This window comes from Rhinolophus sinicus, linkage group LG09 (assembly GCF_036562045.2).
Source record: "Rhinolophus sinicus isolate RSC01 linkage group LG09, ASM3656204v1, whole genome shotgun sequence".
In the NCBI taxonomy this organism is placed as follows: Eukaryota; Metazoa; Chordata; class Mammalia; order Chiroptera; family Rhinolophidae; genus Rhinolophus; species Rhinolophus sinicus.
Genome location: NC_133758.1, coordinates 6,701,674 through 6,714,605, shown reverse-complemented (window position 1 = coordinate 6,714,605; position 12,932 = coordinate 6,701,674). Strand labels below are relative to the sequence as shown.

At 39.5% G+C, this 12,932-nt stretch overlaps 1 pseudogene; it reads right to left on the bottom strand.

Annotated features, from left to right (window-relative positions):
* Positions 1–1,062: 1,062 nt before the first annotated feature.
* The window catches only part of LOC109446205 (uncharacterized), a 40,064-nt pseudogene continuing 28,194 nt past the window's right edge, over positions 1,063–12,932 (bottom strand).

Genomic DNA, 12,932 nt, shown 5'->3' with positions numbered 1-12,932 from the left:
TGACCCCTGTAAAATTGACACATGAGATTAACCATTGCCTGGTAAAGCTAGTTAACATTACTTCAATGAATGAAGAAAGCCATAAAAACAGACAAGACAAAAATGTGTAAAGACAAAGCTGCGTTTAGGTACCGGATTGGAAAAAAATGTATAATTTCTCTCTAATGCAAACTAAAGGATATTTAATCAAAGGAAATTAATGAAAAATAATAATTGCACCTTGACAGCCTGAGCTTCCTGATTCTACCAAATGATGATCGAATGGCTTGGGAGGCTGACTCTGCCTCGCCGAGCACGTGGCATGTGTGCCTCTCCATTTGGTTGGCGGGTGGCCTGTCCTCCTAGTCAGGAGCATGAAGCTGAGGTACCAAACTTCCGCTGAGGCAGTGAACATGACCAGAAGACTAGTCACCAATCTCTTTATGAGCAGCTGGCTGCCTTCCTCAGTCACAAGTCAAGAAATGGTTTAATACCAATTGCTTTCAATCTCCTTCCTCCTGAGAGCCTCGCCTCCTGTGGGATGCTACAGCTACCCTTGGAATGGCTGACATTCCCACACACAGTATGAAATCTGGCTTATCTGCAAAACTTTAGGTTGTGTTCTCACACCCTGGTTATTTTAACTAACAGCTCCCCTCATTCTTCCTGTTCTTGGTTGCAGTAGCTTCTTTACACAGCATCTCCTGATCTAATCCCCCACTCTGTTTTGCAACATTTACCGGTACACTTGGACAGGTTTCATTCTACCTAAAACATAAAAGAAATGTGTGTATATGTCTGCAACTTTCAGTTGTTGTTCCAGTTGCTGTAACTATTAATGAGTCCTTACTAGTCATTATTTCATTTGTCTCCTAGGCATTTTCTGTGAGCATTACGTTACCATCAATAAAAAAAATATATGTTTTTCCCTATTTTATTAAAAGAAAAAGCCATGATGATAAATCTCTAGAACGTAATCAACTTTCTGGGATCCATTCCTCAAAAATGTGACAGTTGATGTGCAAACACATGCCGGAGCATACACGGTTCCCAACTGTCCTAAATAGGTGACAGGCTGAGATCCTAGGATGCTCGTCTTCCAGAACATTCCCATCTGTGATGGGCAGTGACTTCCTGCACAGAGACTATGGCTTTACTCACTCCTGTCTGTAGCTCTCTGAGCTCTTCTATGTGCAGCAGACGCAGAATTCAAGCACCTTCATTAAGAACTGCATCTCCTGTGTCAAAATGAAGAACACACTTGTCTAAAGTAACAGCCAAGTGCTCTTTGGTGATTTGCTTTAGCTCCCGCATCCTGCCTCAGGCACTCCTGGACCAAAATGCGAGTTCTCCTTAAGCATCGCCAGGTAATCAGCATGATGCTGAATCTGAGGCCATGACACCAGCCATGACACCAGCCTTCAAATCAGGATTATTGATGTCCAGGTTGATCATCGGCTCTGCATTTTATTCAGCTGGATGGTCAGCATTTCTTGTACTATCAGGTATCAAGTCCTTATATTTTTTTGCATTATCTCCATATTCAAGTCTAATGTCTAACAGGTAAACCAGGAAGCCAGTCAGTTGCTTCTTGTTGGTCTTCAATCTTGAATCAAAGAACCTGGGCCAGTCACTGCTGTGGCTGTTTCTTACATTACCTCTGCCTTCATCCTCACAATGTCTGATTTTCTGGTCTTCAAGCCAAACAATAAAGCTTCTAAATTCTGTTTTGTCTTTGTAGTTGATGCTGGCACAGTTATGATGGTCAAGGGCAGCCAGCTCATGTGGGAACACAGTCCAGGCTTCTCACTCTGGTCCCCAGGGCTTCAGCGAGGAGAGGAGACATGAGGACATGTGGGTGGTGCAGTGAGAGCGCAAAAAAAATACTTTCTAAATCAAAACATATTATAAGCCCAGCAGTTACTTAAATAAAAACATCAAACACTTGGATAGCACTCACTACATTAGTCACTGTTCTTATTGCTTTACATATATTAATGTATTAAATCTTCACAACAGACCTATGAGTTAAGCACTATAACTATTTCTATTCCATAGATAAGGAAACTGAAGCTAGAGATTTGCCCAAGTCCTGAAGCCAGTATGAGGGGGGACCAGGATTAGGACCTCAGAAGACTGATTCTAGAAACTGTATCCTTAGCCACCACATTGTACCACTTTTGACAGTCTGTGTCATGAGTTCTCAGGGGAAAATAAGACTCCTGTCTTCATTTGCACACTTGTAGCTCCTGAGATGCTAGAAATAATGACTTCTTGGTTTATACCCATTTTCTCCACGCCACCATCTACTGCTGTGTCAATTACAGTTGCCAACATCAGCAGACTGAGAAGAATGGAAACGTCTGGCTCCTCGGGGGAAAGGGGTTGGGGATTCCTCTCCAAAACACACACGATTCCTCTCTTGCCCCTGAGCAGGTCTTTCCCCAAGAGAGTATGAGAAGGCAACCACCCTGACCCAAAGAATGTGTTTCCGGGTGCCTGCCCTTCTGATGTCTTTACTGAATTTCCTCCCCGGCGCGTATCTACACTTGATCTCTTGACCTTGGTCCCCTGCTGTGCTCCGCTCAGGCTGGGATGCCAGAACATGTTTCTGTGATTGGCAAGCTTTCCTCTATCCTCAGCTACTCCGTATGCTCCATCTCCTTTCCTGTAACTGAAATCTCTGTAGGCCTATAAGCAGAGACAATCTGTTCTCTTACATCCCAAGTACTTCAGGATTGTAACAGTGGAATTATATCCTCCAGGTCTCCCAATGTCACATTGGAATGGAAACTACTGTTCCTAAGATAAAAAATCTCCACCTCTGAGGCTCATGCCAACTAACTTCAACTACCCTACCCTCCCTTGTAATAATCTATCAATGAGTTCTTCTCAGTCATTAAAGTCTTCTGTTGTGTGGCTCATGCTTTCCTCTCCACCCTAACCCAAATTTCTTCAAGGGTGATCTAACATCATGGCCTCTTAATTCCTTGATGTTTTTCATCTTCAATGATTTCCTTTACTCTGTCTCCGCCCTATTAATTTGAGCCCTTGATATTTTTTGATCACCTGAAATTTATTCCTACCCTGTACCATTAATGCAAACATCCACTCTTGTCATCTTGCCCACCTATCTTTCCAACTTGATTACTTCAGTATTGTCAATGCAACCGTGTTTCAAGGGCATCAAAACCTTCAGTTCATTGACTCCTCTATTTGTCTCCTGTTCATTAGTCCCCTTTTATCTTCACTTCCCTTTTCGTTGAGCTCAGATTCCATACAGTATCAGTTAAGCATCGTATAAGAATTACTGAAAATATATCCTAAACTTCCTTCCCTGTTGTCACACTTACCTGAATAAACACAAACTCCAAATCCTTGCTAATGAAAATGTGGCTGATGAACCAGAATAACTGTAATTACCTGGAGTTTCTTAGACAAGAAGGATGTCAGGCCTCACCCCAGATCTAAAGAATCAGAATCTCCATGTTAACAAGATCTCCAGGTGATTCATGTGCAGAAGACTCCTTGTTAAAACAAATGCCTGAGCCCTTACCATGTAGGTGTTCCTCTGTCTTTCAAAAATTAATCTCTCCACATGCATCCTAAATCCCATTCTATCTTCTTTTCTAAAAAGCTACGAACTATGCAACAGTCCACTTCAATCCCTCCTCTTCTTTTGACTCCTCCCTTAACAATATAAGTATGATTTAGTCCAGATTTCTCCATTCTGGCTGCAGATCACTAACATACAGAAACTCTCAAAAACCACTGATGCTCAGACCAACTCCAGAACATAAATCAAAATTTCTGAAGATGAGACACAAATATAATTATTTTTTTTTAATTCTCTCCAGAAACAGCAAAAACCAGTGGTTGTCACGGTTTGGGATACGTGGCAGTGGAGGGGAAGGACAGGTGAATGGGTGGAGCACAAAGGATGTCTGTGAAAATATTCTCTGTGATACTATGACTGACACACATCATTGTAATTTATTCAAATGCACAGAATGTACAACACCAAGTGTGAACTCTAATGTAAACTATACATTATGATGTGTCAAATGCAGGTTTATTAACTGCAACAAATGTCTCCCTCAGGTGGGAGCAGGGGAGATATATGGGAAATCTCTGTGTCTTCTTGACAGTTTTTCTGTGAACCTAAAACTGCCCTAAAAAATAAAATCCTAAAATAACAACAACAACAACAAAACTCTCAAGATAATTCTATTATGCAGCCAGGATTGAGAATCAATAGTCTAGTCTTTTTACTCTTTAAAAAAAAACTCTTAGTAACACATAAATCCCTCTTCCCACCTTTACTGCTATCTTCCTGAAATAGACCCATTACCGATGATGGCCTGGGCTCTGGATTCCCTTAGAGCCTATGACAAAGGCTAATGCATGAGCCATTTACTGAAAGAGTTTGATCCCAAGGAGCTGGAGGGAAGGACAAAGGGAGCAAAGCTGGAAAACAAGATGCCAACACAGGATGCATTATTAAGTTAGCCACCTTAATGGGTGACTGGTTACTCACTTCTTTGGGACAATCTACAAAGCTATACAAAAAGCATTCTAAAATGTACTCATTGCTTGGTCCCACCTCTGGTATCTTGTAATGTTGCCCCCGTCTCATTCTCCACAGCACATTCTCATTAAACTGACTTTCCAGATACTAAAAGACAGCACTGCATAACCATTAAGAGTGTACACTTAGGAGTTAAAGTTCTAGCATTGGAATCCCCATTTCTTCACTTTTTAACAGTTATATATTAGTAATATCACTGTTCCTCAGTTCCCTAACCTGAAATAGTCAGAGGTAATACGAGTATCTACCCTAAAGACTTTTTATGAGGATAAAAGTAAGTAAAATGCATAGAAGAGTGCCTGTTCTATAGTTAGCTTGATATGTGTGCAATTAGTTCTGTGCAATTATTTCTAAGTTTTAAAATTCTGCTTCTTCAGATCTTCAGAAGTTACCATAAACAAGCTACGTACATTAAATGTTTCTTCTTCCTAATAGGAGGTGCAAAGTGTTGACAGTTGTTCTAATTATTCACCCTAATCAGGTATTTTTCTGTTTACTTGATCCTGCAGTGTCCTTGAATTTGAATATTCCATCTTTTATTCTCAGGGCCACAAACATTCCATGTGGGGGAGGGAACTTTTAAATTTTTTCACTTAGAAAAGCACATGCTTTCTTTTCTCTCTCTCTCTCTCTCTCTCTCTCTCTCTCTCTCTCTCTCTCTCTGACACACACACACACACACACACACACACACACACCCTTCAATTGTGAACAAAAAGGTTCAAACTCAAGCCTACCCTAGAATAGAGAGAAGACATTTTGAACAGAATATGAAACTGAAATTTTAAACGACTGGACTAAATTTGAATAACCCAGAGAGACTGGGATATGTTAGAATCTGCCCTAAGATGATAGTACGCGACGGGGAAAAGATGAATCCCTGGAACATAGATAAAAGGAATTATTTAAAACAATAAAACAGAATCACCACCAATGCATTTAGCTCCTGGAAATGTTACTCCGAAAAGATCATCTGCCATCAGAACAAGATGGGAAACACCAACCGAAATATGAGCAATAAGTAAGAACAGGCAGTTCACAGAAGGAGAAATGCAAATGCTAACAAACATACGAAAAGATGTTAAAAACTCACTAATATCTAGAAATAGCCACTCAAACAGCAAGGCCCTACTTTGTAACCTTACATTCGCAAACTAGAGAAAGCAGGACAATATCGACCAATGGTGCCAATGTGGGAGAAAGGTACATATTCTCAAGCACTTCTGCTCGGAGTTTAATAGGAACATCAGTTCTAGACTATAATCTGATGATCAGAGTAAGTTTGTCTGTATTGAACAATTTATGTTCCAGAGCACTTCTTGGGGAGGTTCATAAGGAGACACCATGGGCCTGTTCATCGCAGCTTTGCATGCAGCACCATGAGGTTTGAGGCACTTGTCCTTCTCTGGGGGAAAAGGCTACGTCAAAGGAAGTGGGTGCACAGTTTGGAATTCCCCGAGAATCGGAGGCAATGGACTAGATGAACCCAGCAACAGGCTGGATCTCAGAATGGTTTTAATATAATCCTGATTGAAAACAAGAAACAAAATGAGGTCTGTATCACAATATTACATCATAATTACAAATACATACACGCCAACATTTACATGAAGAAAACTTTAACACATACCTAAAAGACTCACAGAATAAGAACAAATGGGTATATGTATATAGTTTGTACTTGGATGGGACAAGTCAAATTGCAAAGAAACATTGAACTTAGTAGGTATATTATTGATGCTATCATGGTTGTAATTTTGAAATTATATTTATGTATCATGTTACTAAACAAACGAATAATATACACATATTGTTGTTGGGTGTGAGGGTTTTCTTTTCATTGGGGAAGAATGGAGACATAACTGTAGAAGAGAAGATGGTGAGAGAGAACTTACTATGGAATTTAATTACAAGTATTAGTATGAACTCATACTTTCTAAAACATGTGTATTTTAGTTCTGTTCACAAAAATACTCTAGAAGCAGTAAGATCCCAGTTGCCATGAACAAACCCACACCTTGGTGCCTGTTTCCATTACTCACCAAAAGAAACCCGGGTTCCTCAGAGTAATTCCAGATATGGGGCAGAGAAAATACAAGATGCATAAATGAAAGTACATGAACTTGTTGAACAGAAAGCCAGGAAGCACTTGAAGACATAATAGGATCATATCAAAAGCACAGAGGAGCCACCTGAAGGGATCTCACATTCCAAGTTTAGGTCAATTGGAACATCAAGAAGAAAAATGACAGCAAGGGATTTTGACACATTGAATTAAAAAAAAAATCAGTGGATCAAAAAGGAGGGGATAGAGAGGGAGAAAACTGTTCTTTACAGACGAAAGCTAGGAATAATAGTTAAAAAAATTATTTTGCAACTCCCAAGGTAAAAAGCTAGAGAGACTGAGGGAATGACAGAGAGAAAAGAGGCAACATGCTAATGATTCCAAATCTAAAGTCTTCATTTTACGCATCTTTCAACATTTCTTTCGCTTTATAAATTTTATAAATTTTAAAGACATATACACAAAATGCTACCACATTTTTCAAGGACACATACAAATATAAGCGTACAGCTCAAACACTGTATAATAATTATTTATGATTGGACAGGAATAAAGAAACAGGAAAAAGAGATTGTGTTACATTTTAATTTGAAATGACAATAACACATGAAGATTCCATTTTGCTAATGGGGAAAAGAAACAAAAATAACTAAAGAGAAAACTGAAATCACATTTCAAGATCAATCAAGCCACTAAAAAAAAAATGTGCTTCACTTTAACTCTTTCTGCTTTAACCTCTTATCTACTCTAAGCCCTATTTATAATTTTGGTACACAAAGTATCACAGAATAGTATTTTCTCTTGTGTGGGACCCACAGTATAATACATATGTGCTCAGATACATAATTGCATGGTGAATGCCCCTGGTATTTTTAATATTTATAACGCAGAAGTTCAGCAAGGGAGTGTGAGCTGGAATGATCTGAGAAAGATCTTTATCAATTGGTATTATATTTTAAAAAAATTATTTTACTCAGAGACAAAGAGAGAGGGAGAGAAAGAGATTTTGAAATCTTGGTATTATCTCCAACCTTTTAAGTTTTGCATTTCTTTCCAGAGTAAACATAATAGTTTGATGTAGTAATCACATGGATATTTGCATATAAAAACCACTTACTTACATTTTGACTGCGTAACTTGCCCCCAAAAGACCAAAAACATCAAAATAAACTAAGACCACACCACCAGAGCAAGAAGCCAAACAGCAGGTCGTCAACATCAATAACAAAATACATTCCAGTAAGACATACGTTAGCATTTCTTAATTCTAATCTGAATAGAATTTTTTTTTCTTTTTCATGTAAAACAGAAGAATAAAAACCCTTTAAATGAAAAGCGTCTGCATATGTAAGTTGATTATAAGAAGAGATTTCTGTGGAACATATACACTGTGTTATTACTACAATTGGGTTCCTTTGAGTTATAGGACTATAAAATTTAGAAAACAAACTTGAAGAGGCACTGAAAACAGAGGGCGGGAGGGGACAATCCAGTAAACTGTCTGAGCCAACACTCAATAATCTATCATCCTCACTTCATAGGTCTCCTTGCTTGGACTTCCCAGTCTCCGAAAGAGTCAGGCTTTGCCCACAGAAGAGACCCTAACTGAAATGGTGGTCTGTGGCTGTCAGCGAAGAAATACCAGCTTCAATAGCCTGAGCTATCACCCAAGCTTGTTTTCACTAGGGTAAGTCATAGTTGGCTTCAGAAATCCATTGATCCTGAAGACCATAGCACTTAAGCTTCAGAAGTCCGGTTACATACGCCCTGCATGTATTTAAAATTCTTAACACAACACCAAAACTGTATTAGCCCTGGAACCATAAAGCTTGGCTCTGTTAAATTACGTAACTAAACAAGGAGGCCATAAAACTGACCTGGCTGGAATGCCCTGGCAGCAGGTATAAAGCTAAGCCTGTAAATGCCTCCAGGTTACAAAATCAAAATGCTAAGGACAGCCAATCACAAACAGCCAATCTGGCTTCATAAACTCTAGCCAACCAGTAATGTCCTTACTTTGCTTCTGCCTTTTCTCTGTAAAAGTCTGTTCCTTCCCAGCTCCTGTCGGCCAAACACTCCTAACCACTTCCAGTCTGGTGCTACCTGATTGGAATTGACTTTTATGCAAATAAATTCTTACACTACTCAATATGCCTGTATACCTCTAAACAGTTCTGCTGTCAGAAGAGGGAACCGAAGGAGACCCCCAAACCACCACCACCACCACCAGGAGCAACGAGCAACCAGGTGTAGGTACCTGATGAGGCCCCAGCTCTCACTGCTTTCTCCAGGCCTCTGGAGGTCGTGGGAAGTCCTTCTGGGATCCTGGACCCCAGCTCTGCAGCTTCTGCGTTATGAGCTTTCAGACTTCCTTTGAGTGTCTTCTTTTTATAGACTGGGCCCGAAAACTGGGTGAGTTGAGTTAGGTTCGACTTAAAAATCTGACCGGGTCTGGCTCTTACACAGAAACTGGTTCGGTTCCTGGTCCCATTAGAAACCAGTCCGGGTCGGGTCCTGATGACGGAGTCTGACTTGAAACTAACTTGCTGTATTGAATTTCATTTGCTTTTAAGTCATGTGCAGTATGAGTTTGGTCCATCAAATTATGAAATTCATTTTTTTCCAGGTAATGGAAAAATGTTAAGTAAATGACATTTTGGTCCACTCCATTACATTTGGTGTTGTGCCACAGATAAGTGTGGAAAAAAGCAAAAATCTAAAATGTTTACATTTTTTTTAAAGTAAAATCGCTGTGTAATCTCTGTAATCTCCGAGGTTTTTTTGTTTTTCTTTGAAAAAAAAAATTCTTAAACTTGAACTGCACAGATTAAGTTGGCTATTTTAAGATGATAAGCATTTCATGTAGTGGACATTTAATGTAGCTAAATACCAATACTTTAAAAAATGGACTGAGGGGTTTGCCTACCAATTAAAATTTGATGCACTAAATTTAATGGTAAAAGTTGAGATGTAATTAGCTCACAGCATAAACCTGTGAGAAAAACCTGTCAATTCCACCCCATCCTTCCTCCTACCTCCAGTCCAGTTTCATTGTGATCTCTCATTTTTATCTTCTTTGCAACTTCCCCCACTTTCCTACTACCATGCAAGATCCACATTTACTAAACTCCTCCAAGTATCTTTCCAACCTTTCAGTCCTTCCTTTCATTAATTACTCCATCTGACCAACTCTGTTTTCATGGGCTACCAGCCACCTGGTAATAGTAGAAAATCTTCTCTGCCTGCAATGGGTACCCTATATGTCTCCATCTACAAAACTAGAGAATTCCTGATTGACCCATGGAGCTCTGACAAGTGTAGCATTTCAAAAATGTTTTCTCAAGCTAAATGAGTTAATTTCACTCTCTAAAACTTTGGAAGTACAGAGGTACGCCATGGGATATTATCGTAAGAACAGACAACAGTTATTGTCTGTTACCACCGCACAGGTCTTCTTTCTCACAGAGCCCAGAGAGGGAAATCCTCTCTCACCAACCTAGTCTAGACCTTCCTTATCACTTGCTCACTTTTCTGTGGTTTCCTCATTTCTCTGTCTCCAAGCTCATCATACTTCCGTTCGGCCTCCACACTGTTGTATTTTACGTCCTAAAGTATCTCTTTGCATATGCTAATCTTTAGTGCTAGAACTTCATGCTTTATTATTACTCACAAAACCAATTCTAACTGTTGAATTAGATATTCAAGACTCTCCCATGATCAAGTGACCAGTTGTTCGCTAAACTATTTCTACCATTCTCCTACAAATAGTCTACACACTTCTGAACTGGCCTTTTAGCAAACATTGAAACAATGTGATATATTTTTCCAGGCCCTCAAAATTTTACTGGCTTAAACAACTATTCTCCTTAACTACAACTAACCTTTCTTTCAAACCAATTCTCACATTGCAATGAAGGCTATCACTGCACCTTTTTGTGATGTTTCCTTTGTCCAACTCTTATACACTTATTGTCTTCTTTGTCATTTTGCTTTTAATAATGCTATCTCATAATACCGAATTTTGTAATATATGTATTGTCTCCTATGAGCTATAGGCTTTTTGAAGGTAGAAACTATTCCCAATAAACTTATGTCAATAGTGATAGAAAAATTAAGGTGATTCAGGCGTAAATACAATCAAGGAATTTGAGGATTACATTCAAAATAACCAACCAATCAACTAACCAATATTTATTTACTGCCTACTTTGCTTATGTAAGATGTTAGCTTTCATATATTTCTTAAAGGAATAGAAAATAGTCATTTAAATAAAGGAGAAAGAAAATTAGAACTCCTTCTGAGACATTTCCTCAATGAAATTATCACACCAACTATCAGAGATGACTGTCAAGTGCTCAAAAATAAGATATTAAGCCTTGACTCTCGGGAGAGTATACCCATGTCAAAAATTTCAGTTGTCTTAATCTTAAATTTAATTTTACTTAATCGAAGCCCTTCGAATCTACCCTCATAAATATTCCCAAGACTCTGACTGGGAAGATCCTGCAACTGTTTCAGTGCATAAGGGATCTCCTTCCGTACCAGGTGGACTCTGTTATCATGGAGGTAATGTGGTATGGGGATGGGGAGGGTTTAACCCTAAAGCAATCACTACCCTTTTGTAAAACTGTTGTCCAAATGTAACCATGGACAATGCTGTGAAGGTGAGCTCTTATTCTCTGTACAGGTGTGGTTGAGGGTAGAAGCATTGGTGGAGGATAGTAGGTGTTTTCCTCTAACAAGAAAGACTTAAGAAATTTAGGATTCAGAGTGTCTTCCCACTTTCTCCATCACATGACTTAGGTTCCCACCTTTAGCCAGGACCCTAAGGCCCTAAGGCCCTGGCCTGAGAGGCCAGATGATACTGTGCGTGAATTGGTACTGAAGCTAAGCGATATTTCATAACTTCCCTACAGCTACATGAGTGAAGGGACATTTTTGAAGCTACTGTACAAGATTTTCCTCTTTTGGAGAAGTTGTAAAATCTCAACTTGTCTTTGACTGTGTGTGCTCTTTCTAGGGCCTTCAGAAGCAGCTAGCCACATTACAACTGGGATATTCATTATCATAACAAATAAGTGCTAGAGCCACATTATCTTTCCATTTGTTGCCCTCCACCTGCTCTCTATCCCATGCCATCCACAGTGGTAATTTGCATAGTTATTGACACTGCCACAGGACATATGTTGACATTGTCTTGTGTTTCCTGGAAGTAAGTTACACACATGCTAATGTTCATCAAATATCTGTGCAACCTAATCCCCAAATTCCACTTTGAGGTTCCCGCCCTATCCATTTACGGTCATTCGGTGTATCCATTATTTTCTCATTCTGGGTTCCAGCAGAAATTGTATGTCAACACAAAATTAGTGATTAACAACAGTTTAAGGCAGAGACTATAATCATAAAGGTGTAAAAAGGGTTAAGAGATAAGGTCAAGCACCCCAATGCTAGCAGCTTGAGGAGCTGTCAGCTAGGATTGAACAGGCAAACGGAGGGGTCCCCGCCCCTGCTGACTTCAGCAAAACCCACTTGAGTCGTCTTACAAGAGCCACACCCTTTGGCTGGGCAATAACACAGCTGTAGGAATAAATACAATCATCCCTCTTTCCCAATGCACTTCAACTTCTGCCAGTGTCTACAGGAAGCCTGGGGCAAGGGACCCTCATTAGTGCACTCCATAAAACCCAACCGTTTGATTCACAGAGCAACTCAGAGAAGGTTGGATGGTAACTGCACAGGGAAAAGTCAGGAACGAATATACATCAAGGCTTCAAGTAGATACAAAAGGAACTTTAACATCCCCTTCCAATATAGCTTTTAAAAGTCATTTAGTTATACAATAGCAGACTAATAGCATTAGTTTTTATGAAAGGGATTCTTGACCCAGGTAACTTCTGTGCTTCAAGAGAAATCCACAAGATCAAGGATTGCTTTCCAAATAAAATTACATTGAAGACTGCCTTCCACATTTAAGATTTCGGTAATTTCTGAAGCAAAATTATTTAGCATTGTGTGTTGTTGTATATTTTAAAAATATAAACAACACCCTCATCAGTACATAAACCTTTGAAAGTGAATGATTGTCAGGTCCTTGATGTTCTGAGAGCCTGGATGCCAACAAGTTCACACTGGGGCCTCACTTATCAGGGCAGCACTAGAGCGCCCACCCAAGGAGCCCACCCTCTGAGGAAAGGCGAGAAGGGAAAAGTGATGTGATCAGAAGAGTAAACACCAGGGACAATGTATTTCACATCTCTATGCCTCGGTGTATTCACCTGGGAACTGGAGTGATAAAAG